Genomic DNA, 14061 nt, shown 5'->3' with positions numbered 1-14061 from the left:
ACATTTCGGGGTGCACCGCTGAAGTGCAGGGGTGCAGCAGAGGCCTCTGTCAATGCCCAATGTGAGTCAAGTTCAGATTTGAGTTGCGCATGTGTCACTTAACGACAGGTAGCCTACAAGATGCTAACGAGAGACTTTTGTAGTGTCAATACAGTAAAAATGAACTTACTTAACAAAGTTTGTTCACTGCTGGCTACAAGTTAGCATCAAACACAACAAAGGTTGTCAGTTAAATGGGGTTTTGAGCTAACGTTAACAATGAAACAATTGTAGATAGATAAAAGGTTTTTGAAATGATGACACATTATGCCGTGAACTGTTTAAATCTGAGCATGCGCGTCTCAAATCTGCACTCCACTCACATCTGACGGTGACACCTCTCGATACACACAACCAGGTCACAATGGCAAGCTAATTTACTTCTACAATAACTCTCGGGAAAATAAAATAATTCAAAACAAGATAAAAATCTGCATAAAACGGACAGTTAACAGTATAAAAATATAGTAATTGATAATAAATCATAAATGTAGATTGAAATCAAAACACAGTGACAGTGATGGCAATTGAAATACACAATACATAAGCTCATGTGTTAATTGCTCTGGCCGCTGCATCTGTTCCCCTTCCGTTCAGACAGATTTCCAGCCAGCCTGGCACTGGTCGGGCCAATCACAACCGTTTATCTCATATTGGGCGGTTTCAGAGAGTGACAACTTGTGGAGCCTTCACGCTTTACACAAAATACTGGACAATGTAATTTTTCGATCGTGCACCCTTGCGCCCCAGACTCTGCGGCGGGCTTAAACCTAGCTTAGTAAAGAGGATGTTGACGCATTTTCAAAAACAACCAAGATGGCTGCAGCTGATGTATAACTTCTACTGAAGTACTATTGTCAAATTCTGATGGCAAAAAGGGCAACACTCGTTCACAGACACATCACTGTATACCGTTTACATTTGTAAACATCACGTTTCATTACTGTAAACAGTTGTAGTTCTATCCATTTGTGGCCAAATGCATTTTGGTCTGTGGCCATTGATAACACCCCTTGAAAATTTAACTAAGATGTTCCAGACTAACGTGCATTTGCAATTTAGTCTGCTGATCTCCGGCTATATTTTTACATAAACAATGTGAATGGCATGAATGACTTCCTGAATGGAAGTCGCTTTGGACAAAAGCTTCAGCTAAATGACATGCAAATGTAATGTAATGAAAACAATGTGAAAAGTGTCGCTCATAGTAATACACTTACAGAGAATTGTCACATGACTCTGAGCTGATCTGATCAGAGCTTTATAGTTAGTTTCAGCTCATTGGTTAGCTATTCCGGTCCACAACTTTACTGTTTTAGTGTTGTTTCCAGCTGCTGTTTTCAGAGAAAAAAGCTCCGTTAAATCCACAGTACACTAACTGCTCTGTACCAAACAGTAGATGGACAAAGCTAGCAACAGGTGAACATAGTGCAGCATTTAGCAGCTAAAAAGAAATACAGTATATAGTTTTTAGGAGTTGGTAGAGACCAAAATAAGTGCTAAAAGAAAAGTGAATATTGAACTTACATTCATCAGGTGGTCACAAACACTAGCCCAAATGCATGTTGCTCCATAACTGCTGAATGTGTAAATAAGCAACTGTTTGCTAATAGGTTCACCACATCAACTTAAAAGGTGATATGTCAATGTTGACAACTTGTTTCCGGTGCCTTTGTGGCCCAAAAAAATCAATTATAATTATAATATTATATACAGATATCTAATATATAATATTACAAAAGTAAATGTATTAAGTTACATTCCACCGCTCGCTATTTCTCAATTTCTGCACAGCTGATGCTTTATTTACAAGGTGGCCATCACCTTTCTGCCAGTTTTTCCTCCTATATGTAATCTGGTCACACAGGCTCACTGCAGGAGAGACTGGTGAAAGATTATGGCTCTCTTGTATCCTGGGTCCCAATGATCCCACGCATTCTGTCTCCGAACTGAGATCAATACCTCCTAGGGTAGGTTTTAGCACCTTTAAAAATAGCTCCCTCAAGGCTTTTGGTGGGGGTGTGTTGAATGAAACAGCAACGTGCTAAAAGAATACGTGGCACTGCAGTTAATGGCTATCATTGTCTGAGTTGATGGTCGCAAACAAGGTTGTTACAGCCACATATGGAGTCATATTCTTCAAGCAAAAGGTTTTAACATTAGTCTATGTCCTTTACGTTCCTCTTCCGGGATTGCTCCAGTGCTGCAGGAAATTCTGCCGGATGCATGTCTTTTCCATTTCCTTCTGCTTTCTTTGTGTTGGAATTTTAGAGTTGGCGGATTTACGAGGACTACGACAGCTAGCTAGACAATCTGTCCAATCTGAGTTTTCTCTCACAAGACTATTTTGCAGCAGCTCTGTGCAGAGTTTAGCACCACCCATAATGATTCTTGCCATTAAACCAGAGCACATTTTCTTCCCATCCCCAATTGCCATGTGGAGTAGCCAGACCCTCCTTCAGAGCGCTTTGGAGGAGGGTCTGGTAAAACGAGACTATTTTAACATTGACCGAAAGCTCTGAGGTTGAAACTTTATAGTCGCTCTGCTGCCTCACTCCATAAATTAATGGTCCCCATTTCGGCCTGTGCTCCCCAACTCCCTTACTGTACTCCTTCCTCAACGTCAAGCCCGTCAACTTCTCTGTCAAACGGCTCAACAGGCTGACTCGTGATCGCCCTGATGAATGAGCAAACGAGGAGAGTAGTCGTGAGTCTTGCACTCAAGCTAGTAAAGGTTCATTGCCCTGCTACGCCCCCGCCGAGTCGTCCAATCACCTCCAGAGTTTGATACATCATTTCCCCTGTGATTTGTGGCCAGATTGAGGTCGAAGGAGACAAAGGAAATTTTCTGTCCTCTTGAAAACAGATGGATGTTGCAGCGCTGCAGACTGAGCTGAGAGTTGTTTCTTTTTTTCCTCCCGAATAACCCTCTTGCTTAAGAAGGGATTGGTTTCATGCTCCATAATGGACTCGTAATGACCAGCTATTACAGCACATTTTCAAAAATGGGATGACAGAACAGACTGACTGTCCTTTCAGGAAAGTGATGTCAAGTATTTTGTAAAATGCTTTAAGCATATTGAGCATTTCATATTTGTCCTCCTGTTCTTTTTATTCAAGATAAAAGGTAAAAGTCCTCTGTTTGTGATCAAAGCTGGAGGGTAATACCATGGAATGATAGCGTGATGTAACATACATGCAATCGATAAAATTGGGACCTAACCCTAACCCCCCCCCCACACACACATGTTTGATCTTGTCTCTGAGAAGCGAAGCCTCCTGTGCCTCCCATGGGACGTTTGATGTTGCAGATCAGAGCGTGTGGTGGTGCCGGCACTTTGGCTGTGGGCTTCACCATTACAGTGTGCCATATCCAATCTTCTCACTATCAAATAACTTCAAAGAATCTGTGAAACACCACCTTCCTAAAAATCTGGACTTTCCCACCGGTGTTGTCTGTTAGATTAGTAGCACGTTATTGAAGTTTCCTGGGAGGAAAAATAAATAAAAAATGTCTCAGATTGTGCTGAAATCTATCATCACCTCAGGCTGCGAGATGTTGTAGCACACCACAGATTTTTTTCATCTCTGTCAGATTCTTTCTCTCTTCTGTGCATTGAGCTTTCCAGCTCTGCCCTGCCAATAGCTTCTCCTCTGTGAGACCTTTCCTTGTCCTCCATCTCTTATACATTATTCTACACTCTCATCTCTTTCTGCCAAGCCATAATACCTCTTACTATCAGACCATCCTGTTGCTGTTTGCCGTGTATAAAAAATGACGCCTCGTTTGTTACTTTATTGTTAGAGATGCTGAAGTAGAGTGCAGTATTTGTGCACAGTGGACGAGGTCCCTAATTTTCTGACTTTGATAAAACTAGACTAAGAGTCTATTGCCATGCTAGTTGCTCTGTGAGGTTTTAGTTTGAGCTAAATACTCAGCATGGTAACAAGCTCACAGTGTTGATGCTAACATGCTGATGTTCAGCAGGTATAATCTAACCATATTCACCATCTGTTAGCATGCTAACAATTAAGTAATTAAGCTGATGGGAATTAGCTTTGCAGATATTTGGTCATAAACCAAATCTTTTAAAACGTTTGACCTTATAATGGCGCTAAATTAACCTTTAAACACTGTTCGTTGCTATCCCCTTAATGCTCTTCTTGGTCTAATTTGACCGTACAACTTTAACTGCTGTGTGTGTGTGTGTGTGTGTGTGTGTGTGTGTGTGTGTGTGTGTGTGTGTGTGTGTGTGTGTGTGTGTGTGTGTGTGTGTGTGTGTGAGTGAGAGAGTCAGTTTACATATGTGTCCTACAAGCACAGGAAAGTTGTGAGATGTCTCTCATTTCCTGGATGAAAAGTAAACTCTTTCACATTCCTTTCCTATGGCGGTCGTTTTTGACTGTAAACCAAAAAAAGTGTGACATTCAAATAAAGTAGTCACAATGAATTGTATGTGTTCAAATGCCTTTTGTGAAGGAGACCGTAAGGTCTTGAGGCAAACTGCTGAAAAATGCCATATTTATGTTACAGGGAATGTGTAAATTGAACAGTGTTAGAAGGTTAAGAAAAATGGTCCAAGTCATGAGGATACATCAGCTGGGAACCATGCATGTCTGTATCATTTGAGTCAATCTATTAGAGCCCGAGCAAAATTAATACAAATATTATATTTAAATATCCAATATTCTGAAATATCGGCCAATATACTGTATATTTCAAAAAACAAATCCAGAAACGTGTAACATAACATACACAGATTTCACTAACATTAGTTATTTGTAGTTATTTGTGAGTCACTAAAATAAACTACAAAATAATGCAGTTAATGCAGTTTATTTGCAGTTTGTTTTATTGTCACAACAGAACAGAGGAATATCCAAATATATTAAAGTTCTGATAAATAAAATGTATAAAAATACAAACGTAAGATATGAAACTTAAATGATTAAACACAAGTGTTGCCAACAGGGACATTGTATAGTGCCCTCTGGTGGACAAACTATGCAACACCAACACTCATGACATGGTTGAAGGGTGTTTTGTCCGTTTTTTATTAGTATAAAAGTATTAGTATTATAAGTATTCATTTTCATCTCAACAGGTCAGAAGATCCCCAAAGTCAGTTGAATTTTTCTTCTTGGGACCTTGACTATTTGTGAAGAACTTCATTCTAATCAATCCTTTAGTTGTCAGTAGGTTTCACTCTGAATCACAAACGTCAACCTGCTTGTGGCAGTAGATGAAAAGTCAGAGGAACACCAAAGTCACTGGGATTTATCCCCTGGGGAACATTAATGTCTGTACACAATTTCAAGGCAATCCATCCAATAGTTGCTGCTGAGATATTTCAGTCTAAACATCACAAAAAGTAACGACAACTTTGCAACCGTGTACAAGCTTGGCTTTTGATGGGTCAATCTTATAATAGTGAAAAGTGGAAATTGCGTGTGTTAATGAGTAAATATTAAGTGTAAATCTCTGAAAATTGACTATTAATTAGTACTTTAGAGAGACATTGTAATACTCAATTCATCTTAAGTAAGGGGAAGAGGATACTGTGAGTCATCAAAAAACATAATGATTGAATGTAATTTTTTCTCCTTTTTACTGTATATGTTTTTCAGCTACCTAACTACTTTTACCTATCTTTGTTTTTTTCTGGTCAGACAACATAAAGTAATTCCAGTACAATGCACTTTTTGGAATCTTTATTTATCTGTAGGAGATTTTACTGAGAAGGATGCTCTTTTTTGCAATTTCACTTTGTAGCACAACATGTCAGTCAAAGTGCTTCTTGTTGCCATGGTGAGATATCTGGCCACTTGATGTGCATTCGCACAGCTAAAACGAAACAATTAAATGTTGCCATTTGGATGCTGGTTTGCCGTGTTTTGGAATGATAGACACGTTAGCCAAACAGAGAACCAAAATAGTGCAGGCAAACTGTCACAGACCAAGCAGTAAAGCAATGAGGAAAAACAATATAAACCAAGAACTTAATGTCTAGGCCTACACAAGAGGTCAACACAACATAACTTAACCCAAAAATAGCAACAACCAAACAAGATATGAACTCAAACTGACCTCCTTGAATGAGACAAAAGGGAACATATATACCGACTTGGCCAAATCAAATTACACACACACAGGGGAACTAATACAAATGAACCCAACCCAAACCTAAATCCCCCTCCAGCAGCCAATGGTACGGCCCAATTGGCAGGCCCTAGTATTTAACAGTCCTTCACCCTTGGCCATGCCTTTTCTGCACTGGGAAGGACCTTACTACCAGCATGGTAACAAAGACAGAAAATGATTACTATAACAAAAAAGTGTTCAATGTAGAAGAGAGTGTACTCCATTTAAACGATGTAAAGCTAAAGGAAATAAATGTTGATTGTGAGTTAACCGAACAGCGTAATGTTTGTATTGATGCCTGAATTGTTTGGGGTGTGGCTGACTGCATAATATATTACTGTGTGTACAAAATAGCATGGGGTGAAATTGTGTACCACATTACTATTGCTGGCTGTTTTAACCTGTGTGGCCTAGGCCATCACACATACCAATAGAAATAACATTGACTCTTCTTCAGCTTTAAGGTTCTGATAATGCAACATCACCTGTAAGGGATCTGCCCGAGCAATTATACAGTAAATTATACTGAAACATTATTTTGCAGCATTTCTCCGACTTGTAATACATTCTCTCTCTCTTTTCTCCACACAGAGGAAGTCGTTGATTGCCACCGGTCTAATCATGGCGGTGTCGCTCTTTGTTGTTGTGGTATACTACTCGGAGAAGCCCTACTTCCTCCTGCAGCCAGTATTGGGTCAGACGATGAACAGCCACCAGATGTTCTCCAAGCAACCCTATGAGGCCTTCAAGCCTCACCCAGGCTATGTTAGCATTCCCAAACAGGAGGTGAGGGGAAACAAATAGATAAAACACATAATCACTGACCAGCAGGCACAATGAGAAACAGTTACTTCCTTTTATTAAAACTTCTCTTTTTAAAAAGCTGTGTAGAGATAGTTCACTAGACTTGATATGAGCTGCTATTCAGTCTCACCACTCTGGTTAGCATCTTGGTACCTTTCTTGCTGCTTATGCTAATAGTGTCGGTTACAGTACGTAACAGCAGAACATAGTTCTGCTACGTGCAGAGATAAGTTAGAGTGAATTCATTTTGCAAAATATACTGTACATCGACCCAGGTTACTTCAGATTGTAGTTTATGGCAAATTATGGATGTTTTTCATTTAGCTACACTAATTGATTGGTTGTCATCAAATGATAAAAAGCACAATACAAACAGCTAAAAACTTTAGATTACATACATTGGAGAAGCCAATTAAAGATGACAAATTATGAAAATGGACAAAGAGGTATATCAGTAATCAAGGCAAACAATGATAAACTTCCAGTTGCAAGATGCAATATGACTAAAAGCTGACTGAAAGATGTTTACTTACATCACAAGCTGGATTCTTAAGTTTTCAGCTTCAATATAGTTTGAAATTAATTTACTTTACCAGTTAGAAAAAACATACATCTTTTATCATGCAGTCATATTCTAAAACCCTCAGTTAAAATTAACCTGCCATCACTCAGCTTCACCTCCATAATGAAGGTGTTTTCAAATTTACTTATACAGACACAGCACTGTATTAGCACTTAGGATTTTCTTAATTCATTATATCAGGTTCTCTGTGATGGATCTAAAAATGCATATTTGATGTCTTTTGTGTGCATTATTTCTTTGTAATTCCAAACACTCATGTCCGTAATTCTATTCTTCTGTCTTCAAACAGCTGCGTTGTATATTCCCCGTACCATTTATGGAAATTGAAATATCAAAGCCTTTTAATTCCCACCACATGAAAATGTAAAAACCAAGCTGTGTGTTTGTTGTTTGGTGAGGCAGCCGGGGAAAAATGGAAATTGTGCCAATACGCTGGATATTGGGTTGTCATGCAGGAAAATTGTATGTTTTTTTTTCTTGCATGCAATGTTTGCTTCTGACAGGGAATAAGGTTTGTGCTTTCCATTTGGGTTGCAATACATCTCGATTTGGAGTTGCGATGGATGCGTGGGTCTTAATGAGTAGTGGATAGCTTATATTCAGTAGGCTGATATTGGTAGATTAATGCAGAGCATCACCTTCTGCCTCCAGAGAGCTTCATCTGCACAACATTGGCCCAGAGGCAATCACATCGTACACCAATCACTACTTCTGCACCTCCTTGTGCCTCCAGACAACTCTTCTTAAATCACTGCCCTCTCCCCATGGAGATTTATGCAAATCATAGGCAAGACTGGCAGCTTCTGCAGAATTAGGCCTCTATTTGGCTCAAATTCCCCCACCAGGGAGTTCTTTATAGCGTATCAGAAGGGGCAGTGATTGGCCTGAACATGAATGTCAAAAGTGTTATGCACTCTCCAGCATTTCTGACAAAGAATGGACAGAATAGTGGAGGTCTGGTCAAGGTGATAGTCTTGTGCCGGGTGTCGTGAGCGATTACGTCCGGAGTGAAAGCCTGCTGTGTGAGCTGTCAGCCTCTGTTAAGCACACAGCAACACCTTAAGAAGCAGTAATATTTCTCCCGGACACTAAGGCAATCTTACATGATCCACAGTGAGGTGTCACTTGAGGTGTTATAAACCTCTTGCAAGCATGTATAATGCATAACCTGGTAGCATGGGAATGGTCTGGCTTATTTTCCTCATTTGATTGAGTCTGCCTCCAGGTGTGATAAATTGTTCCCGCTCTGCTTTTCAGGAGAAATAGAAAACATTTGTCTTGTGGCACTTTACATGCATGCCCCTGAGTCTATTACAGATGGAGACAGAAACTCAATACTTTCATTTAGAGCTGATTCTTTTTTATTTATTTTTTAATTCAGACCCCTGTAAATGTACACAATGGGCACTGTGGCGGGAAAGTGCTTCTAATTTTAATTTCTTTGTGGATCATTTTAATGAGAATTCTTCTGGTTTGGGAATGTCAAATGTTTTCCAGATACAATCCAAAGTGAACAAACAGAATGTTGAACTGATGATGTAGCTAGTTGATACAGTATTGATGGACAGGCTGACCTAAAAGTAATTTTTTTTCTTTTCTCATTTGTTTTCGGAGATGGTGTTTTACTCAACAAGTACTCCAAACAATATAACCATATAGGTTGTTTATTCCTACCCTCTAATAAGACCCATAGGGCATTTTGTAAATTAAAGTCCCTAGAGGAAGCATGAAATACAATCCACAGGAGAGCTTTCTGTCCTCATACCTAGACTTTATGGTTACAGTTTGAGACACTTTGTTAACATTGTGAAATGGTTGCAGTTTGGTTAGGTTTAGGCACAAAACCCACACGCCGACCTGTCAATTTAGGACACAGGCTTAGTACTGCGTATTCATAGAACTGTCTACATAAAAATAGCTGTGTGAATTGTTTTAGTACTGGTGTTGGGTTTCACTTTATCAAGGTTAATTGGAACATTTGGTTGCCTAAAATGTGTTGTTTGCCGTTATGCCAACCGGATGAATGGCGGCAGTACCCGGAGGTCCATGTTTACCTGTCAGAAAAGCTCCACTGGATGACTCGCTTCAGTTAGACTGCAACTTTCCCCCTTAAAGCGACATTGCAACCATAAACACTACTTTGGCCGCATCATCCCAGCTCTGCCCTCTCGTCAAAATTGGTCACATCCGGTAGCAAAAAATCAAGATGGCGACGCCGGTATTGCCAAACTCGAGGCTTCAAAACGGCAATACGCAAAACAATGGGTGATGTCACAGATAAGAGATAATAGACTTTATTAATCCCTGTGCAACAGCAGCACAAAAGAAAAAAATGTACATGCATCAGAATAACACAAATGCATGTTAAGTAGACAGATGGTTTGTTCATTATTTTTATAGTCTGATTGTACAAATGACAAATATATGAATATATGTAAGTATGTACCCCAAGAGGATCATTTGGCAGACAGCTTTAGCTAGTCAATGAAATTTTAAGTGCCAAGGCGGCGTCTTACACTGGGACTTGGCACATTAATGTAATCATTTTTGCGTATTAATTAATCATGTTTAGAGCAATTTAATGAATGTCAAGGGTAAGTTCACACCCCAGTGATATAATTTAATGACCAAGTTCCAAGCATTAAGCCTGCTTTTTTACTTTAAATAACCTACTTTATTTTTGACACACTCGTGACTTCAAATCTGAGGCTTTTAGTAGATTTTGTACTTATAAGTGGATGCCAAAATTATTAGGATTATAAAAGCGCTCTCAGTTTGTGGTTACCTCATGGCACACAAAACGGTATCATCATGAACTAGAAACTGAAAGATGACACTGCTAAGAGGATGACAAGGCCAGAACATTTCGAATTACAGGACGTAATGTTCAGAGATTTGTTGGAGCTATATTCCAGTTTTATATTCTAAATAAAAATGTTATAATAGGGTTTTAGTTGTTAGATGATCTATTTATGTTATTGCATGTAAATGTGATTGTTTTCTCTTAATGAATTATATGCATCAAGTACAACCTGAGCCTTCACTGGGCAGCTCCACTGCAGCAGTTGTATGTTAAATGCCTTGCTCAGGGACTCCTCAGCGGCAGGTTACCGGTCATAAACCCATATGTCTTGCATGCAGTTAGGCAGCCAGTGATCCCCACAGAGTTCAGCCAATCTGTGTGCTGAGTAGCGTGACGGAGTTATGAGTTGAGCTAAGGGCAGCGGGTGATGATGGGCGAGCTGCTGACAGCTCAAGGCTGCGGTGATGTGTGTCTCAACCACCAAGTAAATGGAGAGCTACCATCCCAGGTCCAGAGATCATTTCTTAACCCATGACTGATACATACATAAGAGTAAAAAAGCAATGGCAGGTAGCTCTGAAGTAATTCACCTAAGAATTTATGAAAGAAACGCCAACACGTTTTTTAACTTTCTGAATAGTTGATCTTCTGTATACACAACAATGAGTTGTATGAGTGCGGATTAGCCAAGTAGTGGTAATGTATTTCACTGGGTTGTTTTCTGGGATTTTGTTTACACACTAAAACTCTGATTAAACGCGGAACATGCAAGAGAGTTCCACAATCGTTGGCCAGAACGCAGCACAAATGCAATTTATATTCAAACCAGTGACATTACAGCTATTCTCCATTAGGCAAATGATCAAACAGGGCTTAGTCATGACACAATGCTTTTCCTTTAACTTTCTCTTGCATTCGTTCACTTAAGTTTAATCTCATCAAATCAAACCAAGTACATTTGCTTCAATTAGGTAAATCTCCCATTTTGGATTCAGAGAGCTTTCTTCCTCTGTTGGCAAAGCGTAGCTAAGAGCTATTATTGAAGATTCATTACAAATCCCCTCGCTCCAGTAAAGTATAAGATATATAAAAATTATACAGTAAGATAAATGACGCAACTCCCATGCCTTTCCTTTCTGCATTGCTGCAGTAAGACTCTGTTGTAACCTCTGAGGTCCCATATTCACTTAATTTAATCAATGTTAGTTCCGGGCACAGTGACATCCGTCTTAGGACATAAAAGAAAATTATATAGGGCTGTAAAATCTTGATATATTTTTATAAATAATTACCAAATTTATGTATTTTATATTCTCATCATACAAGGCCCTTGGCCAAACATTACTTTATTACAATATTATTATTGCATACATATAAAATATATCACAAACTGTAATATCATGAGATGAAAATTGAACTTTATGAGATGCAGTATATTTTAGAAGACAAATGGACTCGGCTTATCGGTCAATATTAAGAAAATAACTTAATTAAAAGACAAGAGCTAGAAATACTTGAAACATTTCTCCAGTTTATTTCACCAGGGATTCCTATCTTTTAATAAATTGCACAATAGGAGTCCATTTTCGAAGAGTATTTCACTTTTTCTTCAAATACTTCAAGTAAAAGATAAAGATCATTTCTGTCCTTGAACACATAATGATCATACAATTCTGCAGGACTAGAGTGATCATTTATAGCAATTGTTACCTTACCAGTAGCTAAGATTTCTGGTTTGAAATTCTACTTGTGTTCATTCTAGTAATTTCAAGGCCACCCCTGTCCCCTTGCCAACTTTTTTTGTCACATTTTTAGCCTCTAAATGAAATAGGATGTTATCTGTGTATATAATCAGAATAAAAAAGCCTTTTTCTTAAGCTATGTGGAAAACAAAGCACTGCAGCATTTTTCACTGTGATATATTTACTTTCTCTTTGGTCTCTGTTCTTATTATCTAGGTTTCGTGTGCCTCTATTGTGTGAGCTGAACCTCAGCCCTGCTGATTGTTGCCGTGGTTGTAGCTAGAACCTTTTAGATTGCTTATTGTCTCTTTAACCGTAGCTGTAGCCTACGGCAACAGACAGGTCTTGCATATTTCATTACTATTATAGTCAGCTTCTGACCTGAAAAACTTGGTCCTTGAATTGTGTATTGTTCAGGAATATTTGTGACTTGACTTTGTAAATTTGAGACTTGAAGTGGACTTCTATTGAATTGTCAAAAAGGATTTGAGACCTGGGCTCGTCTTGCTTGACTTGGACCTCAGACTTGACTTGGCCCTGTCTCAATCTGCTTGAGGCTTGACTTGGATTTTTTGCCGTTATTTTTAGAATTGACTTGAGAATTACCCTGACTACACTGTTACTCAACTCAGACTTGTCTTAACTTGACTTTAGTCTTGACTTAGACTGGTCATGATTGACTTTAACTTGAGACTTACCCTGACACTCTTGAAACGTAACTCAGACTTGCCTCTATTGACTCGAGACTTTACGTGGACCTAATCCAGCAATTCTAACATAATAAATCGTTGTAACAGACTTGCTTCCTCTCCTGCAGCATCTGAAGCTGCACTGTGAGCTCTGCAGCATCGTGTCCAGCTCTGGCCAGATGTTGGGCCAGGGTGCCGGCCCGCAAATTGACCGCTCTCAATGCATCTGGCGGATGAACAACGCTCCCACAAGGGGCTTCGAACATGACGTGGGCCAGCGGACCACGCTGAGAGTTGTCTCGCACACCAGCGTCCCCTACTGCTGCAGAAGCCCCAGTACTTCTTCGGCCAGAGTAATGACACCGTGTACGTTGTGTGGGGGCCGCTACGAAACATGAGGAAGGATGGGAAGGGCATTGTGTACAACATGCTGCGACAGGCAGCTGAGAACTACCCTCATGCACGCATCTATGTCACCACAGAGGACAGGATGAAATACTGCGACATGGTCTTCAAGAATGAGACAGGCAAAGACAGGTGAGTCAGATCTTATTTATTTATTTTCTCCTGTTTTTGGCATCACAGTATTATGAAGCAGACCTCCAGTTTTTGACAGTTTACAGCTCAATACTTTGAAATTCATTGTTCTGTTTACTGTTATTATATTGACAGTATCGATACTGATGGTGTGCTCAACGCTCTGTGCTTTCCCTGTTTTAAGTCCTCCCTTTCATGAGGCCTAATCAAAGTCAGTTACTTGGCTTTCCGCTGAAGAGGCTCAACTGGAGGCGATTTCATGCAAAAAGCTTTTATGGGGAGCCTCAGAAGCATGTGCATTCTGGGTTAAATGGCTAAATTCCAGTCTAGGGAAAATCCAGTTAATGAGGTAGCATGATTCTGGCAGTTTTCTAAACATCCTGGTTGCAGACGTACTTTTCTGACCGCACCTTGGTGCATTTTGAATAGCAAAAATGGTTAAAAAAAACAAAACATTCAAGCTACAGATCAGTAACCTGAAATGTTGCTAGATTTGGTAACAACTTAAGCTAAAATTGCACACTGGTATTTAAAAATAGACCCACCTAGTACTTTCTTTCTCTATTAAGTCCCTAGAGAGAATTGCAGGTTAATGACTACAAGAACCAGGCTCCGGGCTCGCTATTGTTTAGGACAAACCTCATTTCTCAGACTAGCCTCTGCTCATTTCCACCGAGCTCTACACTTGTGCCTCTCCCGCATATCATCCAGACCTCTCTTAA

General features: G+C 39.5%; 1 pseudogene; it reads left to right on the top strand.

Annotated features, from left to right (window-relative positions):
* The window catches only part of LOC116675983 (alpha-N-acetylgalactosaminide alpha-2,6-sialyltransferase 3-like), a 36037-nt pseudogene extending 22694 nt beyond the window's left edge, over positions 1-13343 (top strand).
* The last annotated feature ends 718 nt before the right edge of the window (positions 13344-14061 follow it).

The sequence above is a fragment of the Etheostoma spectabile genome, unplaced genomic scaffold (genome assembly GCF_008692095.1).
Source record: "Etheostoma spectabile isolate EspeVRDwgs_2016 unplaced genomic scaffold, UIUC_Espe_1.0 scaffold00002555, whole genome shotgun sequence".
NCBI classification, from domain to species: Eukaryota; Metazoa; Chordata; class Actinopteri; order Perciformes; family Percidae; genus Etheostoma; species Etheostoma spectabile.
The sequence above is the reverse complement of the archived record's forward strand: the minus strand, read 5'-3'. Positions and strand labels throughout refer to the sequence as shown.